The sequence below is a fragment of the Phalangium opilio genome, unplaced genomic scaffold, assembly GCF_054372755.1.
Source record: "Phalangium opilio isolate 3A_F unplaced genomic scaffold, DU_Popi_V2 ptg000037l_1, whole genome shotgun sequence".
Classification (NCBI taxonomy): Eukaryota; Metazoa; Arthropoda; class Arachnida; order Opiliones; family Phalangiidae; genus Phalangium; species Phalangium opilio.
In genome coordinates this window covers 6577556-6604904 of record NW_028324160.1, presented here as the reverse complement: position 1 = coordinate 6604904, position 27349 = coordinate 6577556, and the positions used below count along the sequence as shown (strand labels likewise).

The 27349-nt window shown below is 39.6% G+C and overlaps 31 non-coding genes and 47 pseudogenes across 31 annotated transcripts; all 78 read left to right on the top strand.

Annotated features, from left to right (window-relative positions):
- The first annotated feature begins 33 nt into the window (after positions 1-33).
- On the top strand, positions 34-152 carry LOC149683590 (5S ribosomal RNA; annotated as a pseudogene).
- A 131-nt stretch (positions 153-283) lies between these two features.
- LOC149683589 (5S ribosomal RNA) lies at positions 284-402 on the top strand (annotated as a pseudogene).
- Positions 403-534: 132 nt separating this feature from the next.
- Positions 535-653, top strand: LOC149683588 (5S ribosomal RNA; annotated as a pseudogene).
- Positions 654-792: 139 nt separating this feature from the next.
- Positions 793-911, top strand: LOC149683587 (5S ribosomal RNA). Its single transcript, XR_016384250.1, has one exon. It is a non-coding gene; the product is annotated as a 5S ribosomal RNA (ribosomal RNA).
- Positions 912-1042: 131 nt separating this feature from the next.
- LOC149683586 (5S ribosomal RNA) lies at positions 1043-1161 on the top strand. Its single transcript, XR_016384238.1, has one exon. It is a non-coding gene; the product is annotated as a 5S ribosomal RNA (ribosomal RNA).
- Positions 1162-1299: 138 nt separating this feature from the next.
- On the top strand, positions 1300-1418 carry LOC149683585 (5S ribosomal RNA; annotated as a pseudogene).
- Positions 1419-1549: 131 nt separating this feature from the next.
- LOC149683584 (5S ribosomal RNA) lies at positions 1550-1668 on the top strand (annotated as a pseudogene).
- Positions 1669-1807: 139 nt separating this feature from the next.
- On the top strand, positions 1808-1926 carry LOC149683583 (5S ribosomal RNA). Its single transcript, XR_016384249.1, has one exon. It is a non-coding gene; the product is annotated as a 5S ribosomal RNA (ribosomal RNA).
- A 131-nt stretch (positions 1927-2057) lies between these two features.
- Positions 2058-2176, top strand: LOC149683582 (5S ribosomal RNA). The gene has a single exon (XR_016384237.1). It is a non-coding gene; the product is annotated as a 5S ribosomal RNA (ribosomal RNA).
- Positions 2177-2314: 138 nt separating this feature from the next.
- LOC149683581 (5S ribosomal RNA) lies at positions 2315-2433 on the top strand (annotated as a pseudogene).
- A 131-nt stretch (positions 2434-2564) lies between these two features.
- Positions 2565-2683, top strand: LOC149683580 (5S ribosomal RNA; annotated as a pseudogene).
- A 131-nt stretch (positions 2684-2814) lies between these two features.
- Positions 2815-2933, top strand: LOC149683579 (5S ribosomal RNA). The gene has a single exon (XR_016384248.1). It is a non-coding gene; the product is annotated as a 5S ribosomal RNA (ribosomal RNA).
- A 131-nt stretch (positions 2934-3064) lies between these two features.
- Positions 3065-3183, top strand: LOC149683578 (5S ribosomal RNA). Its single transcript, XR_016384260.1, has one exon. It is a non-coding gene; the product is annotated as a 5S ribosomal RNA (ribosomal RNA).
- A 131-nt stretch (positions 3184-3314) lies between these two features.
- Positions 3315-3433, top strand: LOC149683577 (5S ribosomal RNA; annotated as a pseudogene).
- A 131-nt stretch (positions 3434-3564) lies between these two features.
- LOC149683576 (5S ribosomal RNA) lies at positions 3565-3683 on the top strand (annotated as a pseudogene).
- A 132-nt stretch (positions 3684-3815) lies between these two features.
- Positions 3816-3934, top strand: LOC149683575 (5S ribosomal RNA). Its single transcript, XR_016384333.1, has one exon. It is a non-coding gene; the product is annotated as a 5S ribosomal RNA (ribosomal RNA).
- Positions 3935-4064: 130 nt separating this feature from the next.
- LOC149683574 (5S ribosomal RNA) lies at positions 4065-4183 on the top strand (annotated as a pseudogene).
- Positions 4184-4314: 131 nt separating this feature from the next.
- LOC149683573 (5S ribosomal RNA) lies at positions 4315-4433 on the top strand (annotated as a pseudogene).
- A 131-nt stretch (positions 4434-4564) lies between these two features.
- On the top strand, positions 4565-4683 carry LOC149683572 (5S ribosomal RNA; annotated as a pseudogene).
- Positions 4684-4815: 132 nt separating this feature from the next.
- On the top strand, positions 4816-4934 carry LOC149683571 (5S ribosomal RNA; annotated as a pseudogene).
- A 132-nt stretch (positions 4935-5066) lies between these two features.
- On the top strand, positions 5067-5185 carry LOC149683570 (5S ribosomal RNA). The gene has a single exon (XR_016384331.1). It is a non-coding gene; the product is annotated as a 5S ribosomal RNA (ribosomal RNA).
- A 131-nt stretch (positions 5186-5316) lies between these two features.
- Positions 5317-5435, top strand: LOC149683569 (5S ribosomal RNA; annotated as a pseudogene).
- Positions 5436-5566: 131 nt separating this feature from the next.
- LOC149683568 (5S ribosomal RNA) lies at positions 5567-5685 on the top strand (annotated as a pseudogene).
- Positions 5686-5816: 131 nt separating this feature from the next.
- On the top strand, positions 5817-5935 carry LOC149683567 (5S ribosomal RNA; annotated as a pseudogene).
- Positions 5936-6066: 131 nt separating this feature from the next.
- On the top strand, positions 6067-6185 carry LOC149683566 (5S ribosomal RNA; annotated as a pseudogene).
- A 131-nt stretch (positions 6186-6316) lies between these two features.
- LOC149683565 (5S ribosomal RNA) lies at positions 6317-6435 on the top strand. Its single transcript, XR_016384269.1, has one exon. It is a non-coding gene; the product is annotated as a 5S ribosomal RNA (ribosomal RNA).
- Positions 6436-6573: 138 nt separating this feature from the next.
- Positions 6574-6692, top strand: LOC149683564 (5S ribosomal RNA; annotated as a pseudogene).
- Positions 6693-6828: 136 nt separating this feature from the next.
- LOC149683563 (5S ribosomal RNA) lies at positions 6829-6947 on the top strand (annotated as a pseudogene).
- A 138-nt stretch (positions 6948-7085) lies between these two features.
- Positions 7086-7204, top strand: LOC149683562 (5S ribosomal RNA; annotated as a pseudogene).
- A 131-nt stretch (positions 7205-7335) lies between these two features.
- Positions 7336-7454, top strand: LOC149683561 (5S ribosomal RNA; annotated as a pseudogene).
- Positions 7455-7586: 132 nt separating this feature from the next.
- Positions 7587-7705, top strand: LOC149683560 (5S ribosomal RNA; annotated as a pseudogene).
- A 139-nt stretch (positions 7706-7844) lies between these two features.
- Positions 7845-7963, top strand: LOC149683559 (5S ribosomal RNA; annotated as a pseudogene).
- A 131-nt stretch (positions 7964-8094) lies between these two features.
- LOC149683558 (5S ribosomal RNA) lies at positions 8095-8213 on the top strand. Its single transcript, XR_016384236.1, has one exon. It is a non-coding gene; the product is annotated as a 5S ribosomal RNA (ribosomal RNA).
- A 138-nt stretch (positions 8214-8351) lies between these two features.
- On the top strand, positions 8352-8470 carry LOC149683557 (5S ribosomal RNA; annotated as a pseudogene).
- A 131-nt stretch (positions 8471-8601) lies between these two features.
- Positions 8602-8720, top strand: LOC149683556 (5S ribosomal RNA; annotated as a pseudogene).
- A 131-nt stretch (positions 8721-8851) lies between these two features.
- LOC149683555 (5S ribosomal RNA) lies at positions 8852-8970 on the top strand. Its single transcript, XR_016384247.1, has one exon. It is a non-coding gene; the product is annotated as a 5S ribosomal RNA (ribosomal RNA).
- Positions 8971-9101: 131 nt separating this feature from the next.
- On the top strand, positions 9102-9220 carry LOC149683554 (5S ribosomal RNA). The gene has a single exon (XR_016384259.1). It is a non-coding gene; the product is annotated as a 5S ribosomal RNA (ribosomal RNA).
- A 131-nt stretch (positions 9221-9351) lies between these two features.
- Positions 9352-9470, top strand: LOC149683553 (5S ribosomal RNA; annotated as a pseudogene).
- Positions 9471-9601: 131 nt separating this feature from the next.
- Positions 9602-9720, top strand: LOC149683552 (5S ribosomal RNA; annotated as a pseudogene).
- A 131-nt stretch (positions 9721-9851) lies between these two features.
- LOC149683551 (5S ribosomal RNA) lies at positions 9852-9970 on the top strand (annotated as a pseudogene).
- A 132-nt stretch (positions 9971-10102) lies between these two features.
- LOC149683550 (5S ribosomal RNA) lies at positions 10103-10221 on the top strand. The gene has a single exon (XR_016384330.1). It is a non-coding gene; the product is annotated as a 5S ribosomal RNA (ribosomal RNA).
- Positions 10222-10352: 131 nt separating this feature from the next.
- LOC149683549 (5S ribosomal RNA) lies at positions 10353-10471 on the top strand (annotated as a pseudogene).
- Positions 10472-10602: 131 nt separating this feature from the next.
- LOC149683548 (5S ribosomal RNA) lies at positions 10603-10721 on the top strand (annotated as a pseudogene).
- A 133-nt stretch (positions 10722-10854) lies between these two features.
- Positions 10855-10973, top strand: LOC149683547 (5S ribosomal RNA; annotated as a pseudogene).
- Positions 10974-11104: 131 nt separating this feature from the next.
- On the top strand, positions 11105-11223 carry LOC149683546 (5S ribosomal RNA; annotated as a pseudogene).
- A 132-nt stretch (positions 11224-11355) lies between these two features.
- Positions 11356-11474, top strand: LOC149683545 (5S ribosomal RNA). Its single transcript, XR_016384329.1, has one exon. It is a non-coding gene; the product is annotated as a 5S ribosomal RNA (ribosomal RNA).
- A 131-nt stretch (positions 11475-11605) lies between these two features.
- On the top strand, positions 11606-11724 carry LOC149683544 (5S ribosomal RNA; annotated as a pseudogene).
- A 132-nt stretch (positions 11725-11856) lies between these two features.
- Positions 11857-11975, top strand: LOC149683543 (5S ribosomal RNA; annotated as a pseudogene).
- Positions 11976-12106: 131 nt separating this feature from the next.
- On the top strand, positions 12107-12225 carry LOC149683542 (5S ribosomal RNA; annotated as a pseudogene).
- A 130-nt stretch (positions 12226-12355) lies between these two features.
- LOC149683541 (5S ribosomal RNA) lies at positions 12356-12474 on the top strand. The gene has a single exon (XR_016384313.1). It is a non-coding gene; the product is annotated as a 5S ribosomal RNA (ribosomal RNA).
- Positions 12475-12606: 132 nt separating this feature from the next.
- On the top strand, positions 12607-12725 carry LOC149683540 (5S ribosomal RNA). Its single transcript, XR_016384226.1, has one exon. It is a non-coding gene; the product is annotated as a 5S ribosomal RNA (ribosomal RNA).
- Positions 12726-12857: 132 nt separating this feature from the next.
- LOC149683539 (5S ribosomal RNA) lies at positions 12858-12976 on the top strand. Its single transcript, XR_016384258.1, has one exon. It is a non-coding gene; the product is annotated as a 5S ribosomal RNA (ribosomal RNA).
- A 131-nt stretch (positions 12977-13107) lies between these two features.
- Positions 13108-13226, top strand: LOC149683538 (5S ribosomal RNA). Its single transcript, XR_016384235.1, has one exon. It is a non-coding gene; the product is annotated as a 5S ribosomal RNA (ribosomal RNA).
- Positions 13227-13365: 139 nt separating this feature from the next.
- LOC149683537 (5S ribosomal RNA) lies at positions 13366-13484 on the top strand (annotated as a pseudogene).
- A 139-nt stretch (positions 13485-13623) lies between these two features.
- LOC149683536 (5S ribosomal RNA) lies at positions 13624-13742 on the top strand. Its single transcript, XR_016384234.1, has one exon. It is a non-coding gene; the product is annotated as a 5S ribosomal RNA (ribosomal RNA).
- Positions 13743-13881: 139 nt separating this feature from the next.
- Positions 13882-14000, top strand: LOC149683535 (5S ribosomal RNA; annotated as a pseudogene).
- A 133-nt stretch (positions 14001-14133) lies between these two features.
- Positions 14134-14252, top strand: LOC149683534 (5S ribosomal RNA). Its single transcript, XR_016384328.1, has one exon. It is a non-coding gene; the product is annotated as a 5S ribosomal RNA (ribosomal RNA).
- Positions 14253-14383: 131 nt separating this feature from the next.
- LOC149683533 (5S ribosomal RNA) lies at positions 14384-14502 on the top strand. Its single transcript, XR_016384263.1, has one exon. It is a non-coding gene; the product is annotated as a 5S ribosomal RNA (ribosomal RNA).
- A 131-nt stretch (positions 14503-14633) lies between these two features.
- On the top strand, positions 14634-14752 carry LOC149683532 (5S ribosomal RNA; annotated as a pseudogene).
- A 139-nt stretch (positions 14753-14891) lies between these two features.
- Positions 14892-15010, top strand: LOC149683531 (5S ribosomal RNA). Its single transcript, XR_016384233.1, has one exon. It is a non-coding gene; the product is annotated as a 5S ribosomal RNA (ribosomal RNA).
- Positions 15011-15149: 139 nt separating this feature from the next.
- On the top strand, positions 15150-15268 carry LOC149683530 (5S ribosomal RNA; annotated as a pseudogene).
- Positions 15269-15401: 133 nt separating this feature from the next.
- Positions 15402-15520, top strand: LOC149683529 (5S ribosomal RNA). Its single transcript, XR_016384327.1, has one exon. It is a non-coding gene; the product is annotated as a 5S ribosomal RNA (ribosomal RNA).
- A 131-nt stretch (positions 15521-15651) lies between these two features.
- LOC149683528 (5S ribosomal RNA) lies at positions 15652-15770 on the top strand. The gene has a single exon (XR_016384261.1). It is a non-coding gene; the product is annotated as a 5S ribosomal RNA (ribosomal RNA).
- A 131-nt stretch (positions 15771-15901) lies between these two features.
- LOC149683527 (5S ribosomal RNA) lies at positions 15902-16020 on the top strand. Its single transcript, XR_016384225.1, has one exon. It is a non-coding gene; the product is annotated as a 5S ribosomal RNA (ribosomal RNA).
- Positions 16021-16159: 139 nt separating this feature from the next.
- Positions 16160-16278, top strand: LOC149683526 (5S ribosomal RNA). Its single transcript, XR_016384321.1, has one exon. It is a non-coding gene; the product is annotated as a 5S ribosomal RNA (ribosomal RNA).
- A 135-nt stretch (positions 16279-16413) lies between these two features.
- On the top strand, positions 16414-16532 carry LOC149683525 (5S ribosomal RNA). Its single transcript, XR_016384268.1, has one exon. It is a non-coding gene; the product is annotated as a 5S ribosomal RNA (ribosomal RNA).
- A 138-nt stretch (positions 16533-16670) lies between these two features.
- Positions 16671-16789, top strand: LOC149683524 (5S ribosomal RNA; annotated as a pseudogene).
- Positions 16790-16927: 138 nt separating this feature from the next.
- LOC149683523 (5S ribosomal RNA) lies at positions 16928-17046 on the top strand. Its single transcript, XR_016384245.1, has one exon. It is a non-coding gene; the product is annotated as a 5S ribosomal RNA (ribosomal RNA).
- Positions 17047-17174: 128 nt separating this feature from the next.
- On the top strand, positions 17175-17293 carry LOC149683522 (5S ribosomal RNA). The gene has a single exon (XR_016384310.1). It is a non-coding gene; the product is annotated as a 5S ribosomal RNA (ribosomal RNA).
- Positions 17294-17431: 138 nt separating this feature from the next.
- Positions 17432-17550, top strand: LOC149683521 (5S ribosomal RNA; annotated as a pseudogene).
- A 138-nt stretch (positions 17551-17688) lies between these two features.
- LOC149683520 (5S ribosomal RNA) lies at positions 17689-17807 on the top strand (annotated as a pseudogene).
- Positions 17808-17935: 128 nt separating this feature from the next.
- On the top strand, positions 17936-18054 carry LOC149683519 (5S ribosomal RNA). Its single transcript, XR_016384319.1, has one exon. It is a non-coding gene; the product is annotated as a 5S ribosomal RNA (ribosomal RNA).
- A 131-nt stretch (positions 18055-18185) lies between these two features.
- LOC149683518 (5S ribosomal RNA) lies at positions 18186-18294 on the top strand (annotated as a pseudogene).
- Positions 18295-18434: 140 nt separating this feature from the next.
- Positions 18435-18553, top strand: LOC149683517 (5S ribosomal RNA). The gene has a single exon (XR_016384244.1). It is a non-coding gene; the product is annotated as a 5S ribosomal RNA (ribosomal RNA).
- A 131-nt stretch (positions 18554-18684) lies between these two features.
- Positions 18685-18793, top strand: LOC149683516 (5S ribosomal RNA; annotated as a pseudogene).
- Positions 18794-18933: 140 nt separating this feature from the next.
- Positions 18934-19052, top strand: LOC149683515 (5S ribosomal RNA; annotated as a pseudogene).
- Positions 19053-19183: 131 nt separating this feature from the next.
- On the top strand, positions 19184-19292 carry LOC149683514 (5S ribosomal RNA; annotated as a pseudogene).
- Positions 19293-19431: 139 nt separating this feature from the next.
- LOC149683513 (5S ribosomal RNA) lies at positions 19432-19550 on the top strand (annotated as a pseudogene).
- The last annotated feature ends 7799 nt before the right edge of the window (positions 19551-27349 follow it).

The window sequence follows — 27349 nt, the reverse complement described above, 5'->3', positions numbered from 1 at the left end:
AGTTTTTAATTCGAATAATTAACCACAGTTCTCGGCAACGGCCATATCACGCTGAAAACACCGGTTCTCGTCCGATCACCGAAATTAAGCAGCGTCAAGCGCAGTCAGTACTTGGGAGGGAGACCAATTAGGAACACTGCGTGCTGTTGTCTTTTACAGTGTAGTTTCCTTTTTTAAAATCCACCAGATATGAGAAAAGGAAACACAGTTTCTTTTTTTTCAAACATGCAAAAGGGTAATTTGTCAAATTAGTTTTAAATTCGAATAACTAACTAAAGATCTCGGCGACGGCCATGTCACGCTGAAAACACCGGTTCTCGTCCGATCACCGAAATTAAGCAGCGTCAAGCGCAGTCAGTACTTGGGAGGGAGACCAATTAGGAACACAGCGTGCCGTTGTCTTTTACAGTGTAGTTTCCTTTTTTAAAATCCACCAGATATGGGAAAAGCAAACAGAGTTTCTTTTTTTTTCAAACATGCAGAAGGGTAATTTGTCAAACTAGTTTTAAACTCGAATAACTAACTAAAGTTCTCGGCAACAGCCATATCACGCTGAAAACACCGGTTCTCGTCCGATCACCGAAGTTAAGCAGCGTCGAGCGCAGTCAGTACTTGGGAGGGAGACCACCTAGGAACACTACGTGACGTTGTCTTTTACACTTTAGTTTCCTTTTTTAAAATCCACCAGATATGAGAAAAGCAAACAGAGTTTCTTTTTTTTCTTTTTTGAAAACATACAGAAGGGTAATTAGTCTAATTTGTTTTAAATTCGAATAACTAACCACAGTTGTCGGCAACAGCCATATCACGCTGAAAACACCGGTTCTCGTCCGATCACCGAAGTTAAGCAGCGTCGAGCGCAGTCAGTACTTGGGAGGGAGACCACTTAGGAACACTGCGTGCCGTTGTCTTTTACAGTGTAGTTTCCTTTTTTAAAATCCACCAGATATGAGAAAAGCAAACAGAGTTTCTTTTTTTTCAAACATGCAGAAGGGTAATTTGTCAAATAAGTTTTAAATTCGAATAACTAACTAAAGTTCTCGGCAACGGCCATATCACGCTGAAAACACCGGTTCTCGTCCGATCACCGAAGTTAAGCAGCGTCGAGCGCAGTCAGTACTTGGGAGGGAGACCACTTAGGAACACTACGTGACGTTGTCTTTTACACTTTAGTTTCCTTTTTTAAAATCCAACAGATATGAGAAAAGCAAACAGAGTTTCTTTTTTTATTTTTTCAAAAAATGCAGAAGGGTAATTTGTCTAATTAGTTTTTAATTCGAATAATTAACCACAGTTCTCGGCAACGGCCATATCACGCTGAAAACACCGGTTCTCGTCCGATCACCGAAATTAAGCAGCGTCAAGCGCAGTCAGTACTTGGGAGGGAGACCAATTAGGAACACTGCGTGCTGTTGTCTTTTACAGTGTAGTTTCCTTTTTTAAAATCCACCAGATATGAGAAAAGGAAACACAGTTTCTTTTTTTTCAAACATGCAGAAGGGTAATTTGTCAAATTAGTTTTAAATTCGAATAACTAACTAAAGATCTCGGCGACGGCCATGTCACGCTGAAAACACCGGTTCTCGTCCGATCACCGAAATTAAGCAGCGTCAAGCGCAGTCAGTACTTGGGAGGGAGACCGATTAGGAACACAGTGTGCCGTTGTCTTTTACAGTGTAGTTTCCTTTTTTAAAATCCACCAGATATGAGAAAAGCAAACAGAGTTTCTTTTTTTTCTTTTTTGAAAACATACAGAAGGGTAATTAGTCTAATTTGTTTTAAATTCGAATAACTAACCACAGTTGTCGGCAACAGCCATATCACGCTGAAAACACCGGTTCTCGTCCGATCACCGAAGTTAAGCAGCGTCGAGCGCAGTCAGTACTTGGGAGGGAGACCACTTAGGAACACTGCGTGCCGTTGTCTTTTACAGTGTAGTTTCCTTTTTTAAAATCCACCAGATATGAGAAAAGCAAACAGAGTTTCTTTTTTTTCAAACATGCAGAAGGGTAATTTGTCAAATAAGTTTTAAATTCGAATAACTAACTAAAGTTCTCGGCAACGGCCATATCACGCTGAAAACACCGGTTCTCGTCCGATCACCGAAGTTAAGCAGCGTCGAGCGCAGTCAGTACTTGGGAGGGAGACCACTTAGGAACACTACGTGACGTTGTCTTTTACACTTTAGTTTCCTTTTTTAAAATCCAACAGATATGAGAAAAGCAAACAGAGTTTCTTTTTTTATTTTTTCAAAAAATGCAGAAGGGTAATTTGTCTAATTAGTTTTTAATTCGAATAATTAAACACAGTTCTCGGCAACGGCCATATCACGCTGAAAACACCGGTTCTCGTCCGATCACCGAAATTAAGCAGCGTCAAGCGCAGTCAGTACTTGGGAGGGAGACCAATTAGGAACACTGCGTGCTGTTGTCTTTTACAGTGTAGTTTCCTTTTTTAAAATCCACCAGATATGAGAAAAGGAAACACAGTTTCTTTTTTTTCAAACATGCAGAAGGGTAATTTGTCAAATTAGTTTTAAATTCGAATAACTAACTAAAGATCTCGGCGACGGCCATGTCACGCTGAAAACACCGGTTCTCGTCCGATCACCGAAATTAAGCAGCGTCAAGCGCAGTCAGTACTTGGGAGGGAGACCAATTAGGAACACAGTGTGCCGTTGTCTTTTACAGTGTAGTTTCCTTTTTTAAAATCCACCAGATATGGGAAAAGCAAACAGAGTTTCTTTTTTTTCAAACATGCAGAAGGGTAATTTGTCAAACTAGTTTTAAACTCGAATAACTAACTAAAGTTCTCGGCAACAGCCATATCACGCTGAAAACACCGGTTCTCGTCCGATCACCGAAGTTAAGCAGCGTCGAGCGCAGTCAGTACTTGGGAGGGAGACCACTTAGGAACACTGCGTGCCGTTGTCTTTTACAGTGTAGTTTGCTTTTTCAAAATCCACCAGATATGAGAAAAGCAAACAGAGTTTCTTATCTTTCAAACATGCAGAAGGGTAATTTGTCAAATTAGTTTTAAATTCGAATAACTAACTAAAGTTCTCGGCAACGGCCATATCACGCTGAAAACACCGGTTCTCGTCCGATCACCGAAGTTAAGCAGCGTCGAGCGCAGTCAGTACTAGGGAGGGAGACCACTTAGGAACACTGCGTGCAGTTGTCTTTTACAGTTTAGTTTCCTTTTTTAAAATCCACCAGATATGAGAAAAGCAAACAGAGTTTCTTTTTTTTCAAACATGCAGAAGGGTAATTTGTCAAATTAGTTTTAAATTCGAATAACTAACTAAAAATCTCGGCAACGGCCATATCACGCTGAAAACACCGGTTCTCGTCCGATCACCGAAATTAAGCAGCGTCAAGCGCAGTCAGTACTTGGGAGGGAGACCAATTAGGAACACTGCGTGCCGTTGTCTTTTACAGTGTAGTTTCCTTTTTTAAAATCCACCAGATATGAGAAAAGCAAACAGAGTTTCTTTTTTTTCAAACATGCAGAAGGGTAATTTGTCAAATTAGTTTTAAATTCGAATAACTAACTAAAAATCTTTGCAACGGCCATATCACGCTGAAAACACCGGTTCTCGTCCGATCACCGAAATTAAGCAGCGTCAAGCGCAGTCAGTACTTGGGAGGGAGACCAATTAGGAACACTGCGTGCCGTTGTCTTTTACAGTGTAGTTTCCTTTTTTAAAATCCACCAGATATGAGAAAAGCAAACAGAGTTTCTTTTTTTTTCAAACATGCAGAAGGGTAATTTGTCAAATTAGTTTTAAATTCGAATAACTAACTAAAGTTCTCGGCAACGGCCATATCACGCTGAAAACACCGGTTCTCGTCCGATCACCGAAGTTAAGCAGCGTCGAGCGCAGTCAGTACTAGGGAGGGAGACCACTTAGGAACACTGCGTGCCGTTTTCTTTTACAGTGTAGTTTCCTTTTTTAAAATCCACCAGATATGAGAAAAGCAAACAGAGTTTCTTTTTTTCAAACATGCAGAAGGGTAATTTGTCAAATTAGTTTTAAATTCGAATAACTAACTAAAAATCTTTGCAACGGCCATATCACGCTGAAAACACCGGTTCTCGTCCGATCACCGAAATTAAGCAGCGTCAAGCGCAGTCAGTACTTGGGAGGGAGACCAATTAGGAACACTGCGTGCCGTTGTCTTTTACAGTGTAGTTTCCTTTTTTAAAATCCACCAGATATGAGAAAAGCAAACAGAGTTTCTTTTTTTTCAAACATGCAGTCGGGTAATTTGTCAAATTAGTTTTAAATTCGAATAACTAACTAAAAATCTTTGCAACGGCCATATCACGCTGAAAACACCGGTTCTCGTCCGATCACCGAAATTAAGCAGCGTCAAGCGCAGTCAGTACTTGGGAGGGAGACCAATTAGGAACACTGCGTGCCGTTGTCTTTTACAGTGTAGTTTCCTTTTTTAAAATCCACCAGATATGAGAAAAGCAAACAGAGTTTCTTTTTTTTCAAACATGCAGAAGGGTAATTTGTCAAATTAGTTTTAAATTCGAATAACTAACTAAAAATCTTTGCAACGGCCATATCACGCTGAAAACACCGGTTCTCGTCCGATCACCGAAATTAAGCAGCGTCAAGCGCAGTCAGTACTTGGGAGGGAGACCAATTAGGAACACTGCGTGCCGTTGTCTTTTACAGTGTAGTTTCCTTTTTTAAAATCCACCAGATATGAGAAAAGCAAACAGAGTTTCTTTTTTTTTCAAACATGCAGAAGGGTAATTTGTCAAATTAGTTTTAAATTCGAATAACTAACTAAAAATCTTTGCAACGGCCATATCACGCTGAAAACACCGGTTCTCGTCCGATCACCGAAATTAAGCAGCGTCAAGCGCAGTCAGTACTTGGGAGGGAGACCAATTAGGAACACTGCGTGCCGTTGTCTTTTACAGTGTAGTTTCCTTTTTTAAAATCCACCAGATATGAGAAAAGCAAACAGAGTTACTTTTTTTTTCAAACATGCAGAAGGGTAATTTGTCAAATTAGTTTTAAATTCGAATAACTAACTAAAGTTCTCGGCAACGGCCATATCACGCTGAAAACACCGGTTCTCGTCCGATCACCGAAGTTAAGCAGCGTCGAGCGCAGTCAGTACTAGGGAGGGAGACCACTTAGGAACACTGCGTGCCGTTTTCTTTTACAGTGTAGTTTCCTTTTTTAAAATCCACCAGATATGAGAAAAGCAAACAGAGTTTCTTTTTTTTCAAACATGCAGAAGGGTAATTTGTCAAATTAGTTTTAAATTCGAATAACTAACTAAAAATCTCGGCAACGGCCATATCACGCTGAAAACACCGGTTCTCGTCCGATCACCGAAATTAAGCAGCGTCAAGCGCAGTCAGTACTTGGGAGGGAGACCAATTAGGAACACTGCGTGCCGTTGTCTTTTACAGGGTAGTTTCCTTTTTTAAAATCCACCAGATATGAGAAAAGCAAACAGAGTTTCTTTTTTTTCAAACATGCAGAAGGGTAATTTGTCAAATTAGTTTTAAATTCGAATAACTAACTAACGTTCTCGGCAACGGGCATATCACGCTGAAAACACCGGTTCTCGTCCGATCACCGAAGTTAAGCAGCGTCGAGCGCAGTCAGTACTAGGGAGGGAGACCACTTAGGAACACTGCTTGCCGTTTTCTTTTACAGTGTAGTTTCCTTTTTTAAAATCCACCAGATATGAGAAAAGCAAACAGAGTTTCTTTTTTTTCAAACATGCAGAAGGGTAATTTGTCAAATTAGTTTTAAATTCGAATAACTAACTAAAGATCTCGGCGACGGCCATATCACGCTGAAAACACCGGTTCTCGTCCGATCACCGAAATTAAGCAGCGTCAAGCGCAGTCAGTACTTGGGAGGGAGACCAATTAGGAACACTGCGTGCCGTTGTCTTTTACAGTGTAGTTTCCTTTTTTAAAATCCACCAGATATGAGAAAAGCAAACAGAGTTTCTTTTTTTTCAAACATGCAGAAGGGTAATTTGTCAAATTAGTTTTAAATTCGAATAACTAACTAAAGATCTCGGCGACGGCCATATCACGCTGAAAACACCGGTTCTCGTCCGATCACCGAAATTAAGCAGCGTCAAGCGCAGTCAGTACTTGGGAGGGAGACCAATTAGGAACACTGCGTGCCGTTGTCTTTTACAGTGTAGTTTCCTTTTTTAAAATCCACCAGATATGAGAAAAGCAAACAGAGTTTCTTTTTTTTCAAACATGCAGAAGGGTAATTTGTCAAATTAGTTTTAAATTCGAATAAATAACTAAAGTTCTCGGCAACGGCCATATCACGCTGAAAACACCGGTTCTCGTCCGATCACTGAAGTTAAGCAGCGTCGAGCGCAGTCAGTACTTGGGAGGGAGACCACCTAGGAACACTACGTGACGTTGTCTTTTACACTTTAGTTTCCTTTTTTAAAATCCAACAGATATGAGAAAAGCAAACAGAGTTTCTTTTTTTATTTTTTCAAAAAATGCAGAAGGGTAATTTGTCTAATTAGTTTTTAATTCGAATAATTAACCACAGTTCTCGGCAACGGCCATATCACGCTGAAAACACCGATTCTCGTCCGATCACCGAAGTTAAGAAGCGTCGAGCGCAGTCAGTACTTGGGAGAGAGACCACTTAGGAACACTGCGTGCCGTTGTCTTTTACACTTTAGTTTCCTTTTTTAAAATCCAACAGATATGAGAAAAGCAGAGAGAGTTTCTTTTTTTTAAAAAAAAACATGGAGAAGGGTAATTTGTCTAATTAGTTTTAAATTCGACTTATTAACTAAAGTTCTCGGCAACGGCCATATCACGCTGAAAACACCGGTTCTCGTCCGATCACTGATGTTAAGCAGCGTCGAGCGCAGTCAGTACTTGGGAGGGAGACCACCTAGGAACACTACGTGACGTTGTCTTTTACACTTTAGTTTCCTTTTTTAAAATCCAACAGATATGAGAAAAGCAAACAGAGTTTCTTTTTTTATTTTTTCAAAAAATGCAGAAGGGTAATTTGTCTAATTAGTTTTTAATTCGAATAATTAACCACAGTTCTCGGCAACGGCCATATCACGCTGAAAACACCGGTTCTCGTCCGATCACCGAAATTAAGCAGCGTCAAGCGCAGTCAGTACTTGGGAGGGAGACCAATTAGGAACACTGCGTGCTGTTGTCTTTTACAGTGTAGTTTCCTTTTTTAAAATCCACCAGATATGAGAAAAGGAAACACAGTTTCTTTTTTTTCAAACATGCAAAAGGGTAATTTGTCAAATTAGTTTTAAATTCGAATAACTAACTAAAGATCTCGGCGACGGCCATGTCACGCTGAAAACACCGGTTCTCGTCCGATCACCGAAATTAAGCAGCGTCAAGCGCAGTCAGTACTTGGGAGGGAGACCAATTAGGAACACAGCGTGCCGTTGTCTTTTACAGTGTAGTTTCCTTTTTTAAAATCCACCAGATATGGGAAAAGCAAACAGAGTTTCTTTTTTTTTCAAACATGCAGAAGGGTAATTTGTCAAACTAGTTTTAAACTCGAATAACTAACTAAAGTTCTCGGCAACAGCCATATCACGCTGAAAACACCGGTTCTCGTCCGATCACCGAAGTTAAGCAGCGTCGAGCGCAGTCAGTACTTGGGAGGGAGACCACCTAGGAACACTACGTGACGTTGTCTTTTACACTTTAGTTTCCTTTTTTAAAATCCACCAGATATGAGAAAAGCAAACAGAGTTTCTTTTTTTTCTTTTTTGAAAACATACAGAAGGGTAATTAGTCTAATTTGTTTTAAATTCGAATAACTAACCACAGTTGTCGGCAACAGCCATATCACGCTGAAAACACCGGTTCTCGTCCGATCACCGAAGTTAAGCAGCGTCGAGCGCAGTCAGTACTTGGGAGGGAGACCAATTAGGAACACAGCGTGCCGTTGTCTTTTACAGTGTAGTTTCCTTTTTTAAAATCCACCAGATATGAGAAAAGCAAACAGAGTTTCTTTTTTTTCAAACATGCAGAAGGGTAATTTGTCAAATAAGTTTTAAATTCGAATAACTAACTAAAGTTCTCGGCAACGGCCATATCACGCTGAAAACACCGGTTCTCGTCCGATCACCGAAGTTAAGCAGCGTCGAGCGCAGTCAGTACTTGGGAGGGAGACCACTTAGGAACACTACGTGACGTTGTCTTTTACACTTTAGTTTCCTTTTTTAAAATCCAACAGATATGAGAGAAGCAAACAGAGTTTCTTTTTTTATTTTTTCAAAAAATGCAGAAGGGTAATTTGTCTAATTAGTTTTTAATTCGAATAATTAACCACAGTTCTCGGCAACGGCCATATCACGCTGAAAACACCGGTTCTCGTCCGATCACCGAAATTAAGCAGCGTCAAGCGCAGTCAGTACTTGGGAGGGAGACCAATTAGGAACACTGCGTGCTGTTGTCTTTTACAGTGTAGTTTCCTTTTTTAAAATCCACCAGATATGAGAAAAGGAAACACAGTTTCTTTTTTTTCAAACATGCAGAAGGGTAATTTGTCAAATTAGTTTTAAATTCGAATAACTAACTAAAGATCTCGGCGACGGCCATGTCACGCTGAAAACACCGGTTCTCGTCCGATCACCGAAATTAAGCAGCGTCAAGCGCAGTCAGTACTTGGGAGGGAGACCAATTAGGAACACAGTGTGCCGTTGTCTTTTACAGTGTAGTTTCCTTTTTTAAAATCCACCAGATATGGGAAAAGCAAACAGAGTTTCTTTTTTTTCAAACATGCAGAAGGGTAATTTGTCAAACTAGTTTTAAACTCGAATAACTAACTAAAGTTCTCGGCAACAGCCATATCACGCTGAAAACACCGGTTCTCGTCCGATCACCGAAGTTAAGCAGCGTCGAGCGCAGTCAGTACTTGGGAGGGAGACCACTTAGGAACACTGCGTGCCGTTGTCTTTTACAGTGTAGTTTGCTTTTTCAAAATCCACCAGATATGAGAAAAGCAAACAGAGTTTCTTATCTTTCAAACATGCAGAAGGGTAATTTGTCAAATTAGTTTTAAATTCGAATAACTAACTAAAGTTCTCGGCAACGGCCATATCACGCTGAAAACACCGGTTCTCGTCCGATCACCGAAGTTAAGCAGCGTCGAGCGCAGTCAGTACTAGGGAGGGAGACCACTTAGGAACACTGCGTGCAGTTGTCTTTTACAGTTTAGTTTCCTTTTTTAAAATCCACCAGATATGAGAAAAGCAAACAGAGTTTCTTTTTTTTCAAACATGCAGAAGGGTAATTTGTCAAATTAGTTTTAAATTCGAATAACTAACTAAAAATCTCGGCAACGGCCATATCACGCTGAAAACACCGGTTCTCGTCCGATCACCGAAATTAAGCAGCGTCAAGCGCAGTCAGTACTTGGGAGGGAGACTAATTAGGAACACTGCGTGCCGTTGTCTTTTACAGTGTAGTTTCCTTTTTTAAAATCCACCAGATATGAGAAAAGCAAACAGAGTTTCTTTTTTTTCAAACATGCAGAAGGGTAATTTGTCAAATTAGTTTTAAATTCGAATAACTAACTAAAAATCTCGGCAACGGCCATATCACACTGAAAACACCGGTTCTCGTCCGATCACCGAAATTAAGCAGCGTCAAGCGCAGTCAGTACTTGGGAGGGAGACCAATTAGGAACACTGCGTGCCGTTGTCTTTTACAGTGTAGTTTCCTTTTTTAAAATCCACCAGATATGAGAAAAGCAAACAGAGTTTCTTTTTTTTCAAACATGCAGAAGGGTAATTTGTCAAATTAGTTTTAAATTCGAATAACTAACTAAAAATCTTTGCAACGGCCATATCACGCTGAAAACACCGGTTCTCGTCCGATCACCGAAATTAAGCAGCGTCAAGCGCAGTCAGTACTTGGGAGGGAGACCAATTAGGAACACTGCGTGCCGTTGTCTTTTACAGTGTAGTTTCCTTTTTTAAAATCCACCAGATATGAGAAAAGCAAACAGAGTTTCTTTTTTTTTCAAACATGCAGAAGGGTAATTTGTCAAATTAGTTTTAAATTCGAATAACTAACTAAAGTTCTCGGCAACGGCCATATCACGCTGAAAACACCGGTTCTCGTCCGATCACCGAAGTTAAGCAGCGTCGAGCGCAGTCAGTACTAGGGAGGGAGACCACTTAGGAACACTGCGTGCCGTTTTCTTTTACAGTGTAGTTTCCTTTTTTAAAATCCACCAGATATGAGAAAAGCAAACAGAGTTTCTTTTTTTTCAAACATGCAGAAGGGTAATTTGTCAAATTAGTTTTAAATTCGAATAACTAACTAAAAATCTTTGCAACGGCCATATCACACTGAAAACACCGGTTCTCGTCCGATCACCGAAATTTAGCAGCGTCAAGCGCAGTCAGTACTTGGGAGGGAGACCAATTAGGAACACTGCGTGCCGTTGTCTTTTACAGTGTAGTTTCCTTTTTTAAAATCCACCAGATATGAGAAAAGCAAACAGAGTTTCTTTTTTTTCAAACATGCAGAAGGGTAATTTGTCAAATTAGTTTTAAATTCGAATAACTAACTAAAAATCTTTGCAACGGCCATATCACGCTGAAAACACCGGTTCTCGTCCGATCACCGAAATTAAGCAGCGTCAAGCGCAGTCAGTACTTGGGAGGGAGACCAATTAGGAACACTGCGTGCCGTTGTCTTTTACAGTGTAGTTTCCTTTTTTAAAATACACCAGATATGAGAAAAGCAAACAGAGTTTCTTTTTTTTTTCAAACATGCAGAAGGGTAATTTGTCAAATTAGTTTTAAATTCGAATAACTAACTAAAAATCTTTGCAACGGCCATATCACGCTGAAAACACCGGTTCTCGTCCGATCACCGAAATTAAGCAGCGTCAAGCGCAGTCAGTACTTGGGAGGGAGACCAATTAGGAACACTGCGTGCCGTTGTCTTTTACAGTGTAGTTTCCTTTTTTAAAATCCACCAGATATGAGAAAAGCAAACAGAGTTTCTTTTTTTTCAAACATGCAGAAGGGTAATTTGTCAAATTAGTTTTAAATTCGAATAACTAACTAAAAATCTTTGCAACGGCCATATCACGCTGAAAACACCGGTTCTCGTCCGATCACCGAAATTAAGCAGCGTCAAGCGCAGTCAGTACTTGGGAGGGAGACCAATTAGGAACACTGCGTGCCGTTGTCTTTTACAGTGTAGTTTCCTTTTTTAAAATCCACCAGATATGAGAAAAGCAAACAGAGTTTCTTTTTTTTTCAAACATGCAGAAGGGTAATTTGTCAAATTAGTTTTAAATTCGAATAACTAACTAAAGTTCTCGGCAACGGCCATATCACGCTGAAAACACCGGTTCTCGTCCGATCACCGAAGTTAAGCAGCGTCGAGCGCAGTCAGTACTAGGGAGGGAGACCACTTAGGAACACTGCGTGCCGTTTTCTTTTACAGTGTAGTTTCCTTTTTTAAAATCCACCAGATATGAGAAAAGCAAACAGAGTTTCTTTTTTTTCAAACATGCAGAAGGGTAATTTGTCAAATTAGTTTTAAATTCGAATAACTAACTAAAAATCTCGGCAACGGCCATATCACGCTGAAAACACCGGTTCTCGTCCGATCACCGAAATTAAGCAGCGTCAAGCGCAGTCAGTACTTGGGAGGGAGACCAATTAGGAACACTGCGTGCCGTTGTCTTTTACAGGGTAGTTTCCTTTTTTAAAATCCACCAGATATGAGAAAAGCAAACAGAGTTTCTTTTTTTTTCAAACATGCAGAAGGGTAATTTGTCAAATTAGTTTTAAATTCGAATAACTAACTAACGTTCTCGGCAACGGGCATATCACGCTGAAAACACCGGTTCTCGTCCGATCACCGAAGTTAAGCAGCGTCGAGCGCAGTCAGTACTAGGGAGGGAGACCACTTAGGAACACTGCGTGCCGTTTTCTTTTACAGTGTAGTTTCCTTTTTTAAAATCCACCAGATATGAGAAAAGCAAACAGAGTTTCTTTTTTTTCAAACATGCAGAAGGGTAATTTGTCAAATTAGTTTTAAATTCGAATAACTAACTAAAGGTCTCGGCGACGGCCATATCACGCTGAAAACACCGGTTCTCGTCCGATCACCGAAATTAAGCAGCGTCAAGCGCAGTCAGTACTTGGGAGGGAGACCAATTAGGAACACTGCGTGCCGTTGTCTTTTACAGTGTAGTTTCATTTTTAAAATCCACGAGATATGAGAAAAGCAAACAGAGTTTCTTTTTTTTCAAACATGCAGAAGGGTAATTTGTCAAATTAGTTTTAAATTCGAATAACTAACTAAAGTTCTCGGCAACGGCCATATCACGCTGAAAACACCGGTTCTCGTCCGATCACCGAAGTTAAGCAGCGTCGAGCGCAGTCAGTACTTGGGAGGGGGACCACTTAGGAACACTGCGTGCCGTTGTCTTTTACAGTTTAGTTTCATTTTTTTAAATCCACCAGATATGAGAAAAGCAAACAGAGTTTCTTTTTTTTTCAAACATGCTGAAGGGTAATTTGTCAAATTAGTTTTAAATTCGAATAACTAACTAAAGTTATCGGCAACGGCCATATCAAGCTGAAAACACCGGTTCTCGTCCGATCACCGAAGTTAAGCAGCGTCGAGCGCAGTCAGTACTTGGGAGGGGGACCACTTAGGAACACTGCGTGCCGTTGTCTTTTACAGTTTAGTTTCATTTTTTTAAATCCACCAGATATGAGAAAAGCAAACAGAGTTTCTTTTTTTTTCAAACATGCTGAAGGGTAATTTGTCAAATTAGTTTTAAATTCGAATAACTAACTAAAGTTATCGGCAACGGCCATATCAAGCTGAAAACACCGGTTCTCGTCCGATCACCGAAGTTAAGCAGCGTCGAGCGCAGTCAGTACTTTAGAGGGAGACCACTTAGGAACACTGCGTGCCGTTGTCTTTTACAGTGTAGTTTGCTTTTTCAAAATCCACCAGATATGAGAAAAGCAAACAGAGTTTCTTTTTTTTCAAACATGCAGAAGGGTAATTTGTCAAATTAGTTTTAAATTCGAATAACTAACTAAAGTTCTTGGCAACGGCCATATCACGCTGAAAACACCGGTTCTCGTCCGATCACCGAAGTTAAGCAGCGTCGAGCGCAGTCAGTACTTGGGAGGGGGACCACTTAGGTACACTGCGTGCCGTTGTCTTTTACAGTTTAGCTTCCTTTTTTAAAATCCACCAGATATGAGAAAAGCAAACAGAGTTTCTTTTTTTTATTTTTTGAAAACATGCAGAAGGGTAATTTGTCTAATTAGTTTTAAATTCGAATAACTAACCACAGTTCTCGGCAACGGCCATATTACGCTGAAAACACCGGTTCTCGTCCGATCATCGAAGTTAAGCAGCGTCGAGCGCAGTCAGTACTTGGGAGGGGGACCACTTAGGTACACTGCGTGCCGTTGTCTTTTACAGTTTAGCTTCCTTTTTTAAAATCCACCAGATATGAGAAAAGCAAACAGAGTTTCTTTTTTTTATTTTTTGAAAACATGCAGAAGGGTAATTTGTCTAATTAGTTTTAAATTCGAATAACTAACCACAGTTCTCGGCAACGGCCATATCACGCTGAAAACACCGGTTCTCGTCCGATCACCGAAATTAAGCAGCGTCGAGCGCAGTCAGTACTTGGGAGGGAGACCACTTAGGAACACTGCGTGCCGTTGTCTTTTACAGTTTAGTTTCCTTTTTTAAAATCAACAAGATATGAGAAAAGCAAACAGAGTTTCTTTTTTTTATTTTTTGAAAACATGCAGAAGGGTAATTTGTCTAATTAGTTTTAAATTCGAATAACTAACTAAAGATCTCGGCGACGGCCATATCACGCTGAAAACACCGGTTCTCGTCCGATCACCGAAATTAAGCAGCGTCAAGCGCAGTCAGTACTTGGGAGGGAGACCAATTAGGAACACTGCGTGCCGTTGTCTTTTACAGTGTAGTTTCCTTTTTTTAAAATCCACCAGATAAGAGAAAAGCAAACAGAGTTTCTTTTTTTTTCAAACATGCTGAAGGGTAATTTGTCAAATTAGTTTTAAATTCGAATAACTAACTAAAGTTATCGGCAACGGCCATATCAAGCTGAAAACACCGGTTCTCGTCCGATCACCGAAGTTAAGCAGCGTCGAGCGCAGTCAGTACTTGGGAGGGAGACCACTTAGGAACACTGCGTGCCGTTGTCTTTTACAGTGTAGTTTGCTTTTTCAAAATCCACCAGATATGAGAAAAGCAAACAGAGTTTCTTATCTTTCAAACATGCAGAAGGGTAATTTGTCAAATTAGTTTTAAATTCGAATAACTAACTAAAGATCTCGGCGACGGCCATATCACGCTGAAAACACCGGTTCTCGTCCGATCACCGAAGTTAAGCAGCGTCGAGCGCAGTCAGTACTTGGGAGGGAGACCACTTAGGAACACTGCGTGCCGTTTTCTTTTACAGTGTAGTTTCCTTTTTTAAAATCCACCAGAAATGAGAAAAGCAAACAGAGTTTCTCTTTTTTCAAACATGCAGAAGGGTAATTTGACAAATTAGTTTTAAATTCGAATAACTAACTAAAAATCTTCGCAACGGCCATATCACGCTGAAAACACCGGTTCTCGTCCGATCACCGAAGTTAAGCAGCGTCGAGCGCAGTCAGTACTTGGGAGGGGGACCACTTAGGAACACTGCGTGCCGTTTTCTTTTACAGTGTAGTTTCCTTTTTTAAAATCCACCAGATATGAGAAAAGCAAACAGAGTTTCTTTTTTTTATTTTTTGAAAACATGCAGAAGGGTAATTTGTCTAATTAGTTTTAAATTCGAATAACTAACCACAGTTCTCGGCAACGGCCATATCACGCTGAAAACACCGGTTCTCGTCCGATCACCGAAATTAAGCAGCGTCGAGCGCAGTCAGTACTTGGGAGGGAGACCACTTAGGAACACTGCGTGCCGTTGTCTTTTACAGTTTAGTTTCCTTTTTTAAAATCAACAAGATATGAGAAAAGCAAACAGAGTTTATTTTTTTTATTTTTTGAAAACATGCAGAAGGGTAATTTGTCTAATTAGTTTTAAATTCGAATAACTAACTAAAGATCTCGGCGACGGCCATATCACGCTGAAAACACCGGTTCTCGTCCGATCACCGAAATTAAGCAGCGTCAAGCGCAGTCAGTACTTGGGAGGGAGACCAATTAGGAACACTGCGTGCCGTTGTCTTTTACAGTGTAGTTTCCTTTTTTTAAAATCCACCAGATAAGAGAAAAGCAAACAGAGTTTCTTTTTTTTTCAAACATGCTGAAGGGTAATTTGTCAAATTAGTTTTAAATTCGAATAACTAACTAAAGTTATCGGCAACGGCCATATCAAGCTGAAAACACCGGTTCTCGTCCGATCACCGAAGTTAAGCAGCGTCGAGCGCAGTCAGTACTTGGGAGGGAGACCACTTAGGAACACTGCGTGCCGTTGTCTTTTACAGTGTAGTTTGCTTTTTCAAAATCCACCAGATATGAGAAAAGCAAACAGAGTTTCTTATCTTTCAAACATGCAGAAGGGTAATTTGTCAAATTAGTTTTAAATTCGAATAACTAACTAAAGATCTCGGCGACGGCCATATCACGCTGAAAACACCGGTTCTCGTCCGATCACCGAAGTTAAGCAGCGTCGAGCGCAGTCAGTACTTGGGAGGGAGACCACTTAGGAACACTGCGTGCCGTTTTCTTTTACAGTGTAGTTTCCTTTTTTAAAATCCACCAGAAATGAGAAAAGCAAACAGAGTTTCTCTTTTTTCAAACATGCAGAAGGGTAATTTGACAAATTAGTTTTAAATTCGAATAACTAACTAAAAATCTTCGCAACGGCCATATCACGCTGAAAACACCGGTTCTCGTCCGATCACCGAAGTTAAGCAGCGTCGAGCGCAGTCAGTACTTGGGAGGGGGACCACTTAGGAACACTGCGTGCCGTTGTCTTTTACAGTTTAGTTTCCTTTTTTAAAATCCACCAGATATGAGAAAAGCAAACAGAGTTTCTTTTTTTTATTTTTTGAAAACATGCAGAAGGGTAATTTGTCTAATTAGTTTTAAATTCGAATAACTAACCACAGTTCTCGGCAACGGCCATATCACGCTGAAAACACCGGTTCTCGTCCGATCACCGAAGTTAAGCAGCGTCGAGCGCAGTCAGTACTTGGGAGGGAGACCACTTAGGAACACTGCGTGCCGTTGTCTTTTACACTTTAGTTTCCTTTTTTAAAATCCAACAGATATGAGAAAAGCAAAGAGAGTTTCTTTTTTTTAAAAAAAACATGGAGAAGGGTAATTTGTCTAATAAGTTTTAAATTCGAATTATTAACTAAAGTTCTCGGCAACGGCCATATCACGCTGAAAACACCGGTTCTCGTCCGATCACCGAAGTTAAGCAGCGTCGAGCGCAGTCAGTACTTGGGAGGGAGACCACTTAGGAATACTGCGTGACGTTGTCTTTTACAGTTTAGTTTCCTTTTTTAAAATCCACCAGATATGAGAAAAGGAAACAGAGTTTCTTTTTTTATTTTTTGAAAAAATGCAGAAGGGTAAGTTGTCTAATTAGTTTTTAATTCGAATAATTAACCACAGTTCTCGGCAACGGCCATATCACGCTGAAAACACAGGTTCTCGTCCGATCACCGAAGTTAAGCAGCGTCGAGCGCAGTCAGTACTTGGGAGGGAGACCACTTAGGAACACTACGTGACGTTGTCTTTTACAGTTTAGTTCCCTTTTTTAAAATCCACCAGATATGAGAAAAGGAAACAGAGTTTCTTTTTTTATTTTTTGAAAAAATGCAGAAGGGTAAGTTGTCTAATTAGTTTTTAATTCGAATAATTAACCACAGTTCTCGGCAACGGCCATATCACGCTGAAAACACAGGTTCTCGTCCGATCACCGAAGTTAAGCAGCGTCGAGCGCAGTCAGTACTTGGGAGGGAGACCACTTAGGAACACTGCGTGCCGTTGTCTTTTACAGTTTAGTTTCCTTTTTTAAAATCCACCAGATATGGAAAAGCAAACAGAGTTTTTTTTTTCAAACATGCAGAAGGGTAATTTGTCAAATTAGTTTTAAATTCGAATAACTAACTAAAGATCGCGGCAACGGCCATATCACGCTGAAAACACCGGTTCTCGTCCGATCACCGAAGTTAAGCAGCGTCGAGCGCAGTCAGTACTTGGGAGGGAGACCACTTAGGAATACTGCGTGCCGTTGTCTTTTACAGTTTACTTTCCTTTTTTAAAATCCACCAGATATGAGAAAAGGAAACAGAGTTTCTTTTTTTATTTTTTGAAAAAATGCAGAAGGGTAAGTTGTCTAATTAGTTTTTAATTCGAATGATTAACCACAGTTCTCGGCAACGGCCATATCACGCTGAAAACACAGGTTCTCGTCCGATCACCGAAGTTAAGCAGCGTCGAGCGCAGTCAGTACTTGGGAGGGAGACCACTTAGGAACACTACGTGACGTTGTCTTTTACAGTTTAGTTCCCTTTTTTAAAATCCACCAGATATGAGAAAAGGAAACCGAGTTTCTTTTTTTATTTTTTGAAAAAATGCAGAAGGGTAAGTTGTCTAATTAGTTTTTAATTCGAATAATTAACCACAGTTCTCGGCAACGGCCATATCACGCTGAAAACAGAGGTTCTCGTCCGATCACCGAAGTTAAGCAGCGTCGAGCGCAGTCAGTACTTGGGAGGGAGACCACTTAGGAACACTGCGTGCCGTTGTCTTTTACAGTTTAGTTTCCTTTTTAAAAATCCACCAGATATGGAAAAGCAAACAGAGTTTTTTTTTTCAAACATGCAGAAGGGTAATTTGTCAAATTAGTTTTAAATTCGAATAACTAACTAAAGATCGCGGCAACGGCCATATCACGCTGAAAACACCGGTTCTCGTCCGATCACCGAAGTTAAGCAGCGTCGAGCGCATTCAGTACTTGGGAGGGAGACCACTTAGGAACACTGCGTGCCGTTGTCTTTTACAGTTTAGTTTCCTTTTTTAAAATCCACCAGATATGAGAAAAGCAAACAGAGGTTCTTATTTTTCAAACATGCAGAAGGGTAATTTGTCAAATTAGTTTTAAATTCGAATAACTAACCAAAATTCTCGGCAACGGCCATATCACGCTGAAAACACCGGTTCTCGTCCGATCACCGAATTTAAGCAGCGTCGAGCGCAGTCAGTACTTGGGAGGGGCAACACTGCGTGCCGTTGTCTTTTACAGTTTAGTTTCCTTTTTTAAAATCCACCAGATATGAGAAAAGCAAACAGAGTTTCTTTTTTTTATTTTTTGAAAAACATGCAGAAGGGTAATTTGTCTAATTAGTTTTAAATTCGACTAATTAACCACAGTTCTCGGCAACGGCCATATCACGCTGAAAACACAGGTTCTCGTCCGATCACCGAAGTTAAGCAGCGTCGAGCGCAGTCAGTACTTGGGAGGGAGACCACTTAGGAACACTGCGTGCCGTTGTCTTTTACAGTTTAGTTTCCTTTTTTAAAATCCACCAGATATGAGAAAAGCAAACAGAGGTTCTTATTTTTCAAACATGCAGAAGGGTAATTTGTCAAATTAGTTTTAAATTCGAATAACTAACCAAAATTCTCGGCAACGGCCATATCACGCTGAAAACACCGGTTCTCGTCCGATCACCGAATTTAAGCAGCGTCGAGCGCAGTCAGTACTTGGGAGGGGCAACACTGCGTGCCGTTGTCTTTTACAGTTTAGTTTCCTTTTTTAAAATCCACCAGATATGAGAAAAGCAAACAGAGTTTCTTTTTTTTATTTTTTGAAAAACATGCAGAAGGGTAATTTGTCTAATTAGTTTTAAATTCGACTAATTAACCACAGTTCTCGGCAACGGCCATATCACGCTGAAAACACCGGTTCTCGTCCGATAACTGAAGTTAAGCAGCGTCGAGCGCAGTCAGTACTTGGGAGGGAGACCACTTAGGAACACTACGTGACGTTGTCTTTTACACTTTAGTTTCCTTTTTTAAAATCCACCAGATATGAGAAAAGCAAACAGAGTTTCTTATTTTTCAAACATGCAGAAGGGTAATTTGTCAAATTAGTTTTAAATTCGAATAACTAACCAAAATTCTCGGCAACGGCCATATCACGCTGAAAACACCGGTTCTCGTCCGATCACCGAATTTAAGCAGCGTCGAGCGCAGTCAGTACTTGGGAGGGGGAACACTCCGTGCCGTTGTCTTTTACAGTTTAGTTTCCTTTTTTAAAATCCACCAGATATGAGAAAAAGCAAACAGTTTCTTTTTTTTTATTTTTTTCAAACATGCAGAAGGGTAATTTGTAAAATTAGTTTTAAATTCGAATAACTAACTAAAGTTCTCGGCAACGGCCATATCACGCTGAAAACACCGGTTCTCTTCCGATCACCGAAGTTGAGCAGCGTCGAGCGCAGTCAGTACTTGGGAGGGAGAACACTTAGGAACACTGCGTGCCGTTGTCTTTTACAGTTAAGTTTCCTTTTTTAAAATCCACCAGTTTTGAGAAAAGCAAACAGAAATTTTTTTTTACCTCTCCGAGTGACGTATGTCACGGAGAGGTTCTAATTTCGACGTATCTGTCTGTCAGTCTGTTGTTATTGACTTACACCCCAGGGGACCGCGTTCGCAGTGTTCAAATCGGAGCAAACGTTTTCCCAAATTCCGGACCGCATTTACAGTTCCCGGAAATTTGGAAAATTGTATTCCACTTGCAATGGCTATTATCCATTGCCTATCTAACACCACTATCCTCAGGCCATTTGTCCATCTTACTGACTTCTATAATCCACCTTCATCTGCTCTTTGTCCATCCCACATGGACACCAGTCTCTACACACTGGCTTCTATTCACCACCATCTTCTGGTCATTGTCCATCTCACATGGACACCAGTCACACCACCATCTTCTGGTTTTTGTCCATCCCACATGGACACCAGTCACACCACCATCATCTGATCTTTGTCCATCCCACATGGACACCAGTCACACCACCATCATCTGATCTTTGTCCATCCCACATGGACACCAGGCTTCTACTCCATCATCATCCTCGAGGTTAAGACATACGCGGTGATCGGCCAGGGTTACGAGAAACGTCTGGCCTCCCTAAGGTGGGGCTTCCACCAAAGGTTCACGCAATTGCGCTGTTCTTATCCATAGCTGCGATTCGAAACCCTTATATACTACCTATTTGAGTAAGGCGAAAAAACAGTCGTATCCTTCAATTCAAACGTCAATATTAGTCAAGTCTCTCAAGAATGTTTAATTGTTCTTTTTTAAAACGATGTAACGTTCAATAAGGCGAATAACTAACGAAGAAAATATTTTATGTGAATTATATTTATTTTATTATTTAAGATAATCTTGTTTCTCAAATCAAAATTAATACGGAAAGAGTTCAAAAGCAGTCTATGTTTTTGTCTGTGTGTCCGTCCGATGTTACACTAGTGCGCTGCGTTAGCAGTTACTTTTGTTTTGATGTGTAAAGAAATCCTACAGAACCTTAATATTCACTTTTTCCATTATATAAAGTGAATATGTGGAAATATTTTTCGTAATTACGATGCATTTAGTACTTTTGTAGCTTTAAAGCTCTGTTTCATTTTGATAATCCAAGAATGTTTTTAAATATTATTATTCTAGATGGCTGTTTTTATATTACTTAAGCTATACTACATCTGTTTATAGTATAAACATTTCTTGTGTATTACAAGACGAAATAAAGTTGTATCTGATAGTAATTCTAGTGAACTAAAGCGTAAATAAATAAGGCCGATTTATTTGAAATAAAATATGGGTTTTGATTTTCCTTTTTGTATTGAAGAGACATTAACGGTTCAGAGTGAGCCGAAAGTTAAATACACATATATATATATAATAAGGTTTAGATTTTATAATAGATGAAAGCTTCATGGTGGCAATCAGATCAGTGAATGGTCTGGTCGTAATCGGGTTATAGCTACAAAGAATGTCGCTGAGGTGAAACGGGGGACAGTGGTTACACGGCAATCCAGTTGTGATAGTAGCTTTGATCACAGAGGGTTTACAGTTGAGACGTAGACAATTGGGCCTTTACAAACACATAATGGTAATGTCTACGTCACAACTGTGTACTCTTCACTTCCTGTTTTCCCATTGACTGATTTCCATTTGTACAAGAAATATCTTTATTGGATGTAAAATATCGTTCACGCGAATGCGCGTTTTCTTATCACTTGATGAGAATAGGCTGCCTTATAACCCCCAATTTCCAGACAAACGCAAAAGAGGCATACTCTAGGCGTCAAACTTTAATAATAATTAAGGTTCAAATGATATCAGGAAAAACAATTCTTAAAAATAAATAACTAGAAGTGTGATAAGTAACTCACGACAAAAATATTTAATATCAAATAAATTTATTAAATTATATGGGATAAACCTCTCTTAACCGAAACTTCTATAGTCAACGTTTTTATAGGACGAGTAACGAAGATGACGTAAGAAGTCGATAAACTGTACATATTTCACAGTTAATATAAGACGAGTAATTAAGACTACTTCCCTGTATTACAAATGCAGAAACTCTTTTCAAAGTTAATATAGAACGAGTGGTGATACCGCTATTTATTAAAAACAAAATAGTAAATTTGATTTGTGATAAATGATAAAATGAAGTTTCAAGTGTGACTCTCTGAAATACGGTAGGGGGTAGAGACGAGTGCTTTATATTTATATCCTTAGCTACTAAATTCCATGTAGCGAAGTTATTTGTGGATTAATGACAAGCGCAGGCTCTGGTGTGACACTATATTATGAAAGACCAACCGTTTCCACTCTAATGAGCGGAAACGGTTGGTCTTTCATAATACAGGAAATAAACAACGAAATGTATCATTGTACACAATGCAAAAAAAGGTAAAGCTTATAGCTTAGTACATACCCCCTGATTGTTCTAACTTGTGTGAGAACGAAAATGTCATTAGAAATCTCATTTACTTTATAATAACTCCTTTAATATTGCTCCATAGTGGTGGATTTCTAGCAGACAATAGAAAACCGAATAACTTTAATCGTTTGTGTTTGAATGTAAAAAATTTAGGCCGTTGCTTTTTTTGCCTGTTCCTCGGGCCAAAATGGACTTTCTTTATTAAAAAAATTTCAGTTCCAAGATTGCTTTAGGAAACTGCGCAATCTGTTAGTCAGCGTTAAAAAAGACATTTTGAAGCTATTTGTAGACATAATATTGAAACCAAAATTGTTTGATATGTATTAAATAGTAGTAAAGCTTCCACTGAAGGGTTTATGCTTCTAATTTATTTGACTAAAACCTTCTAGTTGAGGATAACAGTTGGACCAAAAATATAAAAAAAAATGTTTTTTAAACTTAACGTGACGGCAGGGTTAATACGCCCACCTAGTTGTAAATAGATCTTTTTAATCCGCCGGAGCTATTCTTAATAAGAATTTCTATGCCAGTAGGTTGTCAATAAAACTACTAGGAAATTATTGTTTTTGAACGTTGGAATCATAGTTGTTGAAAGTTGGAATTATTATTGTTGTTGAAATTTGGAAGTACTGTGGATTTAAGTGAGTATTTGACCTTTCGTATATAGAATGGAGGAATATAATGTGGAGAATAAGGATGAAATGCGAAAGCGAAAGCGAGGGAATGGATGAGGGCAAAAGGTCAGATCCCGAGTTTAAGAAGAGAGAAAATGAAAGGAGAAGAGTTTTAGCAGCTCAGAAAAAAGCTAAGGCTGAAGGTGCAGCTTCTAGTACTTCTAGTCCTAATTTGTTTGTTAGTTCTATTGAGTCGCCTGCTAGCCAAGGTAGCACTATGGTTAATGTATTATAGACCAAGAGCCAGTGGCCTGGATCTTACCTCATAAAGTACAAAAGGTCTGACCATTGGAAATTTAGCATAGATTTTTCCAGTGGCCCACACGGAGGGAGGGTGACTATGACGATGATACCGTATATATTGATTTTCAGACTGATTCGGATGATGAACCAGATGACGTTTAAAATGTAACATTTTTGTATCTTTATTTGCATTAAATAATAATTTAACGTTAGAAGGTTTCATTGAATGAGTTTGAAATAAAATGTGCCAGCATAGAGCTATATCAGTTGAAGGGGGAAAAGTCACAGTTGGGCCCGCCAATAAACGGAGCAGGTTTTCACCCTCCCTACGTGCGGGCCACTGAAGAACTCTTAGCTAAATTTCGCGCACAATAAGTCACCTGGGCGGGGACTGGCGAAACCCCGCTTCAAAAACTCTCCGTACCCCCGAATTGAAATAGCTCTATTATTAAATGATGCTGATTTAAGTTCATCTCATTTATGACAGTCAAAAATATTTCACCACATTACCTCGATAGAAACAGAGGCAACTCGCTCAAACAAGTTAAGTTTACAATATATCACCTGCTACATTTAAGCTAGACTCGCATTCGACGGAAATCACGACGGAGACCCGGCAGAAAGGGGTTCGACCGAAAAATCTTTACGCCGAGTCCAACGGAATTTCCGCTCGGCCGGGCGCAAGTGGTGTTCTATTTTTCGGTCGTTTTCGGCGTTACGCCGGTGTCTTAGCCAATGAAATTATCCCACTGACTACATCCTAAATTTCAAGAGTGCACGCATACGCTAGGTAGATTGATAGCCGCCATGTATTTTTTTTGGTCGGAAACATGCCACGAAGAAAGAAAAATGTATCTAATGGAAGTATACAGGGTGTTTCTGGAAAGTCTGGCACAAATTAACAGGCATGTTCCTTGGGTCAAAAGGAGTCCGAAAGGTCCTATGACGTTTTGGGGTAAAGCGCTCCGTTGCGACGTTATGGGCTCTCAAAAGTAGGCCGAAAAACAAGGAGATTTTGCAGAATTATAGCACTAGTATTGTGGTTTTGACCCAATTGTTTTCGATTATTGAGCATAAGGCAATGATCGAAATAAGTTCTAACCTAGTGGAAGACCGTGAACGTGTTAAACGGCCAAAAGCGTTAATCCCTTTGTTTTTATTAATGATTGTAATTAAAGGTAAGGAACCTAGCTCAGATATTGGTTACTTGTTTGTTCAGATGTACTGGTAACTGACCAGTCTTTTATTCTTTATTTGAATAAGACTCATAACTTTTACAATAATTCGAATGAACCCCTTAACTTTTACAATAATTCGAATGAACCCCTTAACCTTTACAATAATTCGAATGAACCCCTTAACCTTAACAATAATTCGAATGAACCCCTTAAATTTTACAATAATTCGAATTAACCCCTTAAATTTTACAATAAATCGAATCGAACCCCTTAAATTTTACAATAAATCGAATCGAACCCATTAATTTTACAATAAATCGAATCGAACCCATTAATTTTACAATAAATCGAATCGAACCCATTAATTTTACAATAATTCGAATCGAACCCATTACATTTACAATAATTCGAATCGAACCCATTACATTTACAATAATTCGAATTGAACCCATTACATTTACAATAATTGGGGTTCATTCGAATTATTGTAAATGTAATGGGGCTCATTCGAATTATTGTAAATGTAACGGGGCTCATTCGAATTATTGTAAATGTAATGAGGTTCATTCGAATTATTGTAAATGTAACGGGGTTCATTCGAATTATTGTAAAATTAATGGGTTTGATTCGAATTATTGTAAAATTAATGGGTTCATTCGAATTATTGTAAAACTTGAGGGGTTCATTCGAATTATTGTAAAACTTAAGGGGTTCATTCGAATTATTGTAAAACTTAAGGGGTTCATTCGAATTATTGTAAAACTTAAGGGGTTCATTCGAATTATTGTAAAGGTTATGAGTCTTATTCAAATAAAGAATAAAAGACTGGTCAGTTACCAGTACATCTGAACAAACAAGTAACCAATATCTGAGCTAGGTTCCTTACCTTTAATTACAATCATTAACAAAAACAAAGGGATTCACGTTTTTGGCCGTTTAACACGTTCACGGTCTTCCACTAGGTTTGAACTTATTTCGATCATTGCCTTATGCTCAATAATCGAAATCAATTGGGTCAAAACCACAATACTAGTGCTATAATTCTGCAAAATCTCCTTGTTTTTCGGCCTACTTTTGAGAGCCCATAACGTCGCAACGGAGCGCTTTACCCCAAAACGTCATAAGACCTTTCGGACTCCTTTTGACGCAAGGAACATGCCTGTTAATTTGTGCCAGACTTTCCAGAAACACCCTGTATATAGGTAAGATGTTAATAAGGAAGTCTTTATTGAGGAGGATAAAAAATATACTTTCTTGTACGATCTAAACGACAATGGGACAGAGATACCAATTCAGAGTGCGAAATAAATGTTATGGAAACCACTCTAATCTGTCACGTGACCAAAAAATATCTACCGCCAAACTCAAAATTCAGTCGTAGTGTGAACAGTCTACAGCCGGGTGACGGCGTAAGGTAAAATTTCTTCCGTATGCTGCGTGATTTGCGCCGGTTTTTTTTTCGGTCGCGTGGGAATCTGGCTTTATGAGGCACGAAGTTGTCATAGTCTGACGCAAGAATCAGGCCGTCAGATTAAACCTAAGCTGCGTATTTTCCAGTCAGATTTTATATTCTGTTATTTCGCACGACTAGATCTATCAAACAACACCGGATTCATACATGTACCTCATGAGGTAAGAATTCATACCTCATTCGACCATTTTAACTCCCGTCTGATTTTTTGATGGCCCTCTTATATAACGTCAGATTTCATATATTTGGAATCGCCATTTCCAGTTCTATCATTTGCCACCTTTTTTATTCATGTACCTCATGAGGTAAGAAATCATACCTCATTAGGGTCAAACATGACCCCGTCCCCCTCAAATGCCCCAGCTGTGACGTGTAAGACGGCAAAATCTATTAATGAGCATCAAAACTAAACTCATTCCAATGGTCAGATCTTTACTTTATGAGGTAAGATCCAGGCCACTGGCTCTTGGTCTATAATGCAGAAAACTAAGTTCGAATTGTTGCTGATGCTTGAAATGGGAAAGTATTCGACCGATTCACCAGCGATAATTCCCGTTAGCGTTAACGGGACTTGGGATATATCCAATTGGCAATTGACGCAGCCACTAGAGTTAGGATGCATCAGCGCCATGTTCTTGGGCTCAGGAAAATATATCGGAATAAGAACGACACGATGTTTTGTTCCTCTTAGCTTTAACCCGAGTGACTTTGCGATGCACCCTACGCCTCTCTTTAATTCCGGATCCTGTCATCTCCCTAACCACATCCGCAGCTGACAACAAGGTTTCTTTGCCGGCGCTCTTCGATCTTGTCACTAGAGGCTTTTTAATTGTAATACCACTAGCAACGTCTGTCACGACTTTAGCTCCGGTATCGATAAATTTCTTCCAAGAAACTGAGCACCATGTTTAAAAAGGGGCATGGCACTCCGTAAGGCCGAAGCCAGTATGTTCCCTAGTCTATACCCTCTTTGCACAGGAACACCCCGATAAACAGGCATGGATCCGAAACCAACCTGGTTTAAATAGTAGTTCTCATAATCGCTTAGGGCGGAAATGTAATGGGGTCGCCGCTGTTCACTGAACTGAAAGTTACCCGTTAAAGCTCGTATTATTATAAGGTGAGCCAGGTCCTCCGCGGTCTGAAGTGTAGAGTAACGTTCACCTTCCCTCGTTCGAATTGTTAGGGTTTTCCAGTTCATTCATAACGTTAATTTCTATAGTTTGTATGTCCGAAGAAGCTACAGGCAGATAATGAGGTCGAGCAAATTCCACATCGACAGTTTCTCCGTCTTTACCTTTCACTCTGATTATTCTCCAAAGAGGGACTTTACTATCCCCTACACTCGTATTTGTAACTACGTCAGAGTAAACAAACAAAGAATGTAAGCCAGCATCCAAATCCACGATATAAGGCGCCATCATGGATTCCGTAATTACGTAATCTTCATTTGAGTCAAGCGTGAATCCCATCATAACCGCCATATCACCAAGTATATTTATCGTGTAATTATAGTCCATGAAAGCGGATACGCATTTTAAACTAGCTGTATACGTGAATTTGATTGTGCTATCATTGAACAACAACATTCCGAGTAAATCTCGAATTGATAAGAAACTGCCTTTAGGAATAACAACTACCGTTTCCATAGTTTTAGCGTCAGTGGACCAAATTCTTATAGATCTTTCTCCCCTAACATTATTCCAGGTTCTTACTTAGCTTGAAAAATTAATATTTAAATCAAAGTAGAAAATTCAGTGTAGCAAA